Consider the following 7,559-nt stretch of genomic DNA (forward strand, 5'->3'; position numbering starts at 1 on the left):
GATACCAACTTGTCACGACCCTAAACCCAGACACGGTCGTGATGGCGCCTCTCGTGAAGACAAGGCCAGCCGACACATTTCCAATTCGAAGTTAAACAGCTAAACAACAATAAAACAGGCTAAAACATGATTTAATAATACTAAACAGCAGATAATATCATTACAATGCGGAAGTACAACCCAAACACAGTCCAAACCGGGGTGTCACTTGTCATGAGCATTTACTAAGGTCTAAATACAACTGACGAAGTCTGAAATGTACTAAGTACAGACTAATAGAATAAAGAGGGAGAAAAGCAGTGCTGCGAACGCCGACAGCTACCTTGCTAAACTCCGGTGACTCTGCATCAGCTCAGCCAATACCCGCTACCGGGTGTTGAAGATACCTGAATCTGCACACAAGGTGCAGGGAGTAAAGTGAGTACTCCAACTCAGGGAGTAATAATCATAACTAAAGTCTAAATGGTAAGAAATCACGAAAAGTGCATCAACATGCTGTATAGAAGCAGTTCAAAAACCAGTAAGAAAGCAATGAAGCTGTAAAATCCCTTAAAACATCTTAGCTCAGTTTAAACTTCTTTGAAAATGACTTTTTCAACAGTTGCGCAAATGAATACAGAACAACTAGTGCAGATAAGCACAGAAATCTGCCCCTCAGGCACAAATACAGAATTAAGCAGGTAAATGACCGGCAAATAAGAAAGATAAGCACATAAGGTTCGCCCCTCGGGCACAATGTCAACAAATCCGCCCCTCGGGCAATATCTCAGAACAGTACCAGCCCCGCGGGCAATCACATAGAACAATACCAGCCCCTCGGGCAATCACATAGAACCATACCAGCCCCTCGGGCTATATCTCACATCACAATGGGTACCCGCGCTCACTGGGGGTGTGCAGACTCCTGGAAGGGCCCCTTACGGCCCAAGCGCAATAACAAGCCATCTCGTGGCATCAAATCTAGACCCTCGGCCTCATATCAATCAAGCCACCTCGTGGCATACATATCTCAGGCCCTGCGGCGTGCAGCCCGACCCAAAAGATATCCTCACAACACAGGCCCTCGGTCTTACTTAGTCAAAAATCACATAAGCCTCTCGGGCAACAGTAAAATAGTGTTTCTCAGCCCAAAACATCATATAAATATCATTTGAGTATTAAAACCGAGTGAAACATGGCTGAGTTTTGAAAACAGTGGAAAATAACATGACTGAGTTCAAGTATAAAGTCAAAACAGTGAGGAAATATCAACAAAACTCCCTGAGGGGTTCAAATGGTTGGCACGAAGCCCAAATATGGCGTTTAGCCCAATTAATGATGATAACAAATAAATTTCAGTCAAATACGCGGTAAAATCATCAATCGGGACGGACCAAGTCACAGTCCCCAATAGTGCACGACCCCACGCTCGTCATCAAGCGTGTGCCTCACCTCAATATAGCACTACGATGTGCAATCCGGGGTTGCAAACCCTCAGAACATCATTTACAATCATTACTCACCTCGATCCGGTCCAAACTCTAGCCCGCGATGCCTTTGCTCACACGAATCGACCTTCGGATGCTCCAAGTCCAGCCACAATCACAATCATTAAAATATGCTAAGGGAATGGAGCCGACTTGAAAATATCTAATTTACAACAAAAATCCCGAAATTGCTCAAACCCGGCCCCCGAGCCCACGTCTCGGAATCCGAAAAAAGTCACATCAATAGAATCCTCGTACTCACACGAGTCTATACATACCAAGAAAATCAAAATCATACCTCAATTGCCCCTTCAAATTTCCAATTTACGCTCTCCAAAGTCAAGCCCTAATTTCCAAATTTTAGGCTTTAATTTCAACATATTTCATGATTAAACAAGTAAGAATCAACATAGGATCGAGTATTGAGTTCAAAAATCTTACCTCCAGGTGTTATGTCTTGAATCCCTCTTCAAATCCTCTCAAAAAGCTCCAAAATCGTCCAAAAATGGTGAAAATAGCCCCAAAATCGCGGACAATGGCTATTTAAACATTCTGCCCGAGCATCAAAAACCTTCTTCGCGAACGCGGGATAACCATCGCGTTCGCGATGAACAAAAACAGCAGCCATCAAAAATGCTCTATGCGTTCGCGGCACCAACCTCGCGAACGCGATACATACTGGATACAAAGCTATGCAAACGCGTCCCAAGACTCGCGAACGCGATGAAGAAAAGTCCTCCAACCCAGCTGCTCCCACTTACTCTATGCGAACGCGACAGAGGCCTCGCGAACGCGGAGAATCAAACGTCACAACATCGCGACCGCGAAAACGCGAACGCGAAGGCAAAATTAGCCGTCTCAGAAAACACCCTTCGCGAACGTGAGCCCCCGACCTTGAACGCGAAGAACAAATCGCCTGCAAGACAAAACCAGCAAAACTGCCAAGTCCAAGGTCCAAAATTGATCTGTTTAACCACCCAAAACTCACCCGAGGCCCTCGGGACCTCAACCAAATATGCCAACATACCCCATAACTTCATTCAAACTTGTTCCAACCTTCGGAACGCTCAAAACAACATCAAAACACCAAAATCACATCGGATTCAAGCCTAAGAATTTCAAGAACTTCCAAATTACGCTTTTGACCAAAAATCCAACCAAACCACGTCCGAATGACCTGAAATTTTGCACACACGTCACAATTGACACAAAGGAGCTACTGCAATTTCTAGAATTCCATTCCGACCCCTATATCAAAATCTCACCTATCAACTGGAAAACGCCAAAATCTCAATTTCGCCAATTCAAGCCTAAACCTCCCACGGACTTCCAAAATGCATTCCGATCACACTCCCAAGTCCCAAATCACCTAGCGGAGCTAACCAAATCATAAAAATTCTGATTCGAGATCACATACAAACGAGTCAAATCTTGGTCAAACCTTTCAAATTTCTAGCTTCAAACTGAGAACTGTTCTTCCAAATTCACTTCGATTACCTGAAAGCCAAAACCAACAATTTCGATAAGTCTTAATACATCATACGGGGCAGGTCATGTCCGAGAGCTGGCGAGCAAAGTGCAAAAGCTCTAAACGACCGGTCGGGTCGTTACAAAATTAATAACTTAAATACAGATAGCATCAAGGATTAACTCCAAGACATACAGGGGCACATTTTCATGTTATCTAAGCACAATAGGAAACTTACAATGTTACAATAATAATACTGAAGGGTGAACATATTTAAAGATTCCGAAACCACAAGAAAATTACTGACCTATTTTGGGGCAGTGAACCGGGTCTGACGTTGGCCTCGAATCTACTCTCTCATTATAAAACAAATTCAAACCTCGATCGAAATGATCTGTCACGTTCAAAGTTCACCGAGACAGAGGAAAAGATTTTAGAGTTTTTGAGATAATAACAATAGTGAAGGGAAGAAGAGTAGCATAGAGCAACGACTCAGTTTGTGCGGGTGTAGGTAGCTAAAACTTAGTATTTTCGACCGTATCTCCGTGTGCTCCCCCGTCATCTGGAGAGTTAGAGATATATTTATAGGCCAAGGAATTGACTAGGGTTCGAGCTCTTTGGGCGGGATTTTGAAGTTGGAGTTTGAAAAGAGCCGTTTGAAGAAGAGTAAAGAGAGATGAAGAAAAAAATGAATAGACCCGTGATTTCACCTCATTCATAAAAGGGACCTCTGCAAATGAGATTTCATTTTTGAAAAATGTCCGTTGCTTCATGCTTTTGACTTTGAAAAAGCGATTCAGTATGGAGAAGCGCCAGACTTGCACGAATATGTCAAGACCATTCTGATTTTGTGGCAAAAAGCTTTGGAATTTTGCCAAAAATAGAAGAAGAGAGAGAGAGCATCGTTGCTGACTTGCTGCTTGAGAGAGAATGAAAAGAAACCCTAATTTTGTCTCTAGGATTTGGGCTGGGCGAGCAGATTTGGACTTGCTTGGAATGGATTTAATGGACTGCTGGTGTTGGATTGTTCTTTGGGCCTCAGGTATTTTAGAACAAAAATGGGTTTACTTATTTGGTGGCTTGAGAAAGAACTAGTAGTCTTAAAAAAATCCAACATGTTATTTATTTGGGCTATGAAATTGGTCTGAATAACAAAAAAAGTTTTGGGCTCCAATTGGTTGAATTTTATGGCCTTTTTCCATTCTTCAAATTAATTCTTTTGAGCTTCTATTTAGATAAAATATTTTAATAACCATATTATATAATACTAGATAATATTAACATATGAAAATATCCCTTATACTAATATAAGTATAAAACTATAATATTCTTGGGACAAATATTTATAAAACGTAGGATTAAAGAAACATTACTATTTTACTAAATAAAGAAGAATGATATGCTTTTTTCACAAAAGGCGATACGAATGAATGAACGAGTGAATAATAATAATAATAACAACAACAACAACAGGTATAGTAAGAGTTCTAATAATAATAACAAATAGGCATAATTTGTATTAAAATAAATAGTAGAATAACTACCTTATATTATTAGTGATATTAGAAGCTTAAAAATAATTTGGAAGAAAGGAGGGACAAAATTGGATGTCAACAGGTATACCTTTCGTTCGGGTAGATGCTCGATCAGTATCACCTGTTCCAGCTCTTCGACCGTTGACTTGGTTGCATATGATTCTTCGGGAACAACAAAAGTTCGAGGAGTAAGGAAATCCTCTTCTTCTTCTTCGATTACCTGTTTCACCGATTCGGTCGAAGCTGGGGATGGTGATTGCTATTTGGCCATCTGCTTATCTTTGGTGCTCGATTTTTCTGAGGTCGAAGGTGCTGATATCGGTGTCACCTCATCGACTGCAAACATTTCCTTTGCAGCATGTTGTTCCCCGTAAACTATTTTCACACCATCCACTGTCGGGAATTTCATCATTTGATGAAGGGTCGACGGCACTGCCCTCATGTTGTGGATCCATGGCCTCCCAAGTAGTGCATTATATCTCATGTCGCATTCGATGACATGGAATTTTGTATCTTGGATGGTCCCGGCCACGTTTACTGGTAGGATTATCTCCCCCTTCATTGTTTCACTTGCCATGTTGAAGCCGTTTAGGACTCGAGATGCAGGCACAATTTGGTCCTACAGGCCGAGCTGCTCTACGACCCTCGATCTGATTATGTTTGCTGAACTACTTGGATCCACTAGAACACGTTTAAGTTGAATTTTATTTAGCAAAATAGAAATTACCAGGGCGTCGTTGTGCGGTTAAGAAATGCCCTCCGCTTCTTCGTCATCGAACGATAGGACGCCTTCGGGCATATAACTCTGACTCCCCTTTTCTCTGGTGATTGACCCCTTGGTACGTTTGAATAAAGGCCCTTGTGGAACATCGACCCCGCCAACGATCATATGAATTACATGATGCGGTTCTTCCTGCTCATTCTTTCTGTTGGCGTCTCTTTCTCTGAAGTGATTCTTAGCTCGATCACTGAGGAACTCTCGAAGATGGCCGTCGTTGAACAATCGAGCTATCTCCTCCCTCAGCTGTCTGCAGTCTTCGGTCCTATGACCATGCATGCCATGATATTTACACATCAAGTTCGGGTTTCTTTGAGAAGGGTCGGTTCGTATAGGTCTGGGCCACCTGGTGTCTTTGATCCTTCCGATAGCCGATACAATCACCGATGCATCGACACTGAAATTATACTCCGATAATCGAGGTGCTTCCGCGGGATCGATATATTTTTCAAAACCATTCTTACTCATAAGTCCCCTAAATTTTTTCCCTCGATCATTTCTTCGATCATTCCGATGAGGGTTGCGCCCCAGATCATTGTTTCTTCGATCTGCGACATATGGCTGATAGCGTTCTTTGTTCGACCTTAGTTCCCTGTCGGTATCCCTCAGGGCTTTAATTGCCAATCTGTTTGGATGAACTGAACCCGAGGGGGATCCTAGCTGGTCGTCCTCGACCCTGATCATCGATTGATTACGATTATGCACATCTTCCCAAGTTACAGCTGGATACTCGATCATATTTTGCTTCAACTGTCGTGACGCTGTCGAACTCCGCTCGTTCAACCCCTGGGTGAAATCTTGAACAGCCCAATCATCTGTGGCCGGTGGCAATTCCATTCACTCCATTTGAAATCGGGATACGAACTCCCGTAGCATTTTATCACCTCTCTGTCTTATCTTATAAACGTCTGATTTCCTTGTTGCGACCTTTATGGCCCCGACATCTACCTTCACGAAGGCGTCTTCTAACATAGCAAACGAGTCGATGGAATTCGGTGGCAAGTTGTGATACCAAACCATTGCTTCCTTTGACAAAGTTTCCCCAAATTTTTCCAACAAAACCGACTCGATCTCATTATCATTTAAGTCGTTTCCTTTAATCCCGCATGTGTACGAAGTGATGTGCTCATTATGATCGCTCATCCCATTGTACTTACGTATATCCGGCATACAAAATTTCTTAGAAACGGGCTTCGGGGCCGTAATATGAGGAAATGGCTTCTGCACGAACTTCTTTGCATCCAAACCTTTTAAGATCGGGGGTGCCCTTTGTATTTGATCAACACGGGAGTTGTATGTTTCCACATTCTTGTCATTATCTTTGATTTTTTCCTCTCCCGACTCGATTCTTTTGGTGAGCTCCTCGAGCATCTTCATAATTGCAGGATCAGTCCCCGATCCATTACCGTTTGACCTTTCTGCCACCAGCTTAGTACGGCGAGTGATTTCCAGTTCGACCACACTCGGAGTTTTATGTTGACTTTGAAGCTGAGTGATAGCAACCTGCTGAGCTTGTAACATCTCAAATATTACCTGGAGACTAACTCCCCCGTCTCCTACACCTTGTGTTCCTTGGCCACCAGATCGGACTTCCCTACGTACACTTCCTTGGGGGTCTGCGCCTAAGTCTGCATTCAAAGCAATGTGCGAACTAACATTGATCGGTTCTGCAATCGGCACTTCTCCAGGGTTAATCGGTGGTACACTGGCCCCTGGAGCAACTACATTATCATTTTCCCCATGAAGTCCAAGATCATCATCGCCATGTACGGGTGCATTTTATGAGTTTGACATGATACAACCTGAGAATAAAAATTCTTGACAAGAACAAGTGTGAAAATAACGTGTGTTATCAGAATCAGTACTGAAACAATCACTATTATCCTTAGTCCCACGGTGGGCGCCAAACTGTTTACCCTAAAATCTAAGTAACAATTAAACTTGTATTGTGGTTTTAAATATATGTGATTTAATCCAATACTAACTGATAAACAAGGAATCAAGTGTATAAATTAAAGAGTAAGGCAAGTCAAACCAGTAGGTAAGCAAGTCTCGACCTCGAGCTATGGCAACCTTGAGGTAGGTGAATAAGAACAATTTATAATAACAATGAGATTCAGATGAGCAGTAAGCAAGAAAGTGATGTAAGTATATTCTCTTGTCAATGATTGATATGTTACAAATGATTGTGATCCCCTTTATATAGTAGGGGAATCCTAAATAAGGTACACTTCTAATTGTAGTACTCCCTCCGTTTCATATTAAATGAGGTACTTTCCTTTTTAGTCTGTTCCAAAATAAATGACACATTT

The sequence above is a fragment of the Nicotiana attenuata genome, unplaced genomic scaffold, assembly GCF_001879085.1.
Source record: "Nicotiana attenuata strain UT unplaced genomic scaffold, NIATTr2, whole genome shotgun sequence".
NCBI lineage: Eukaryota > Viridiplantae > Streptophyta > Magnoliopsida > Solanales > Solanaceae > Nicotiana > Nicotiana attenuata.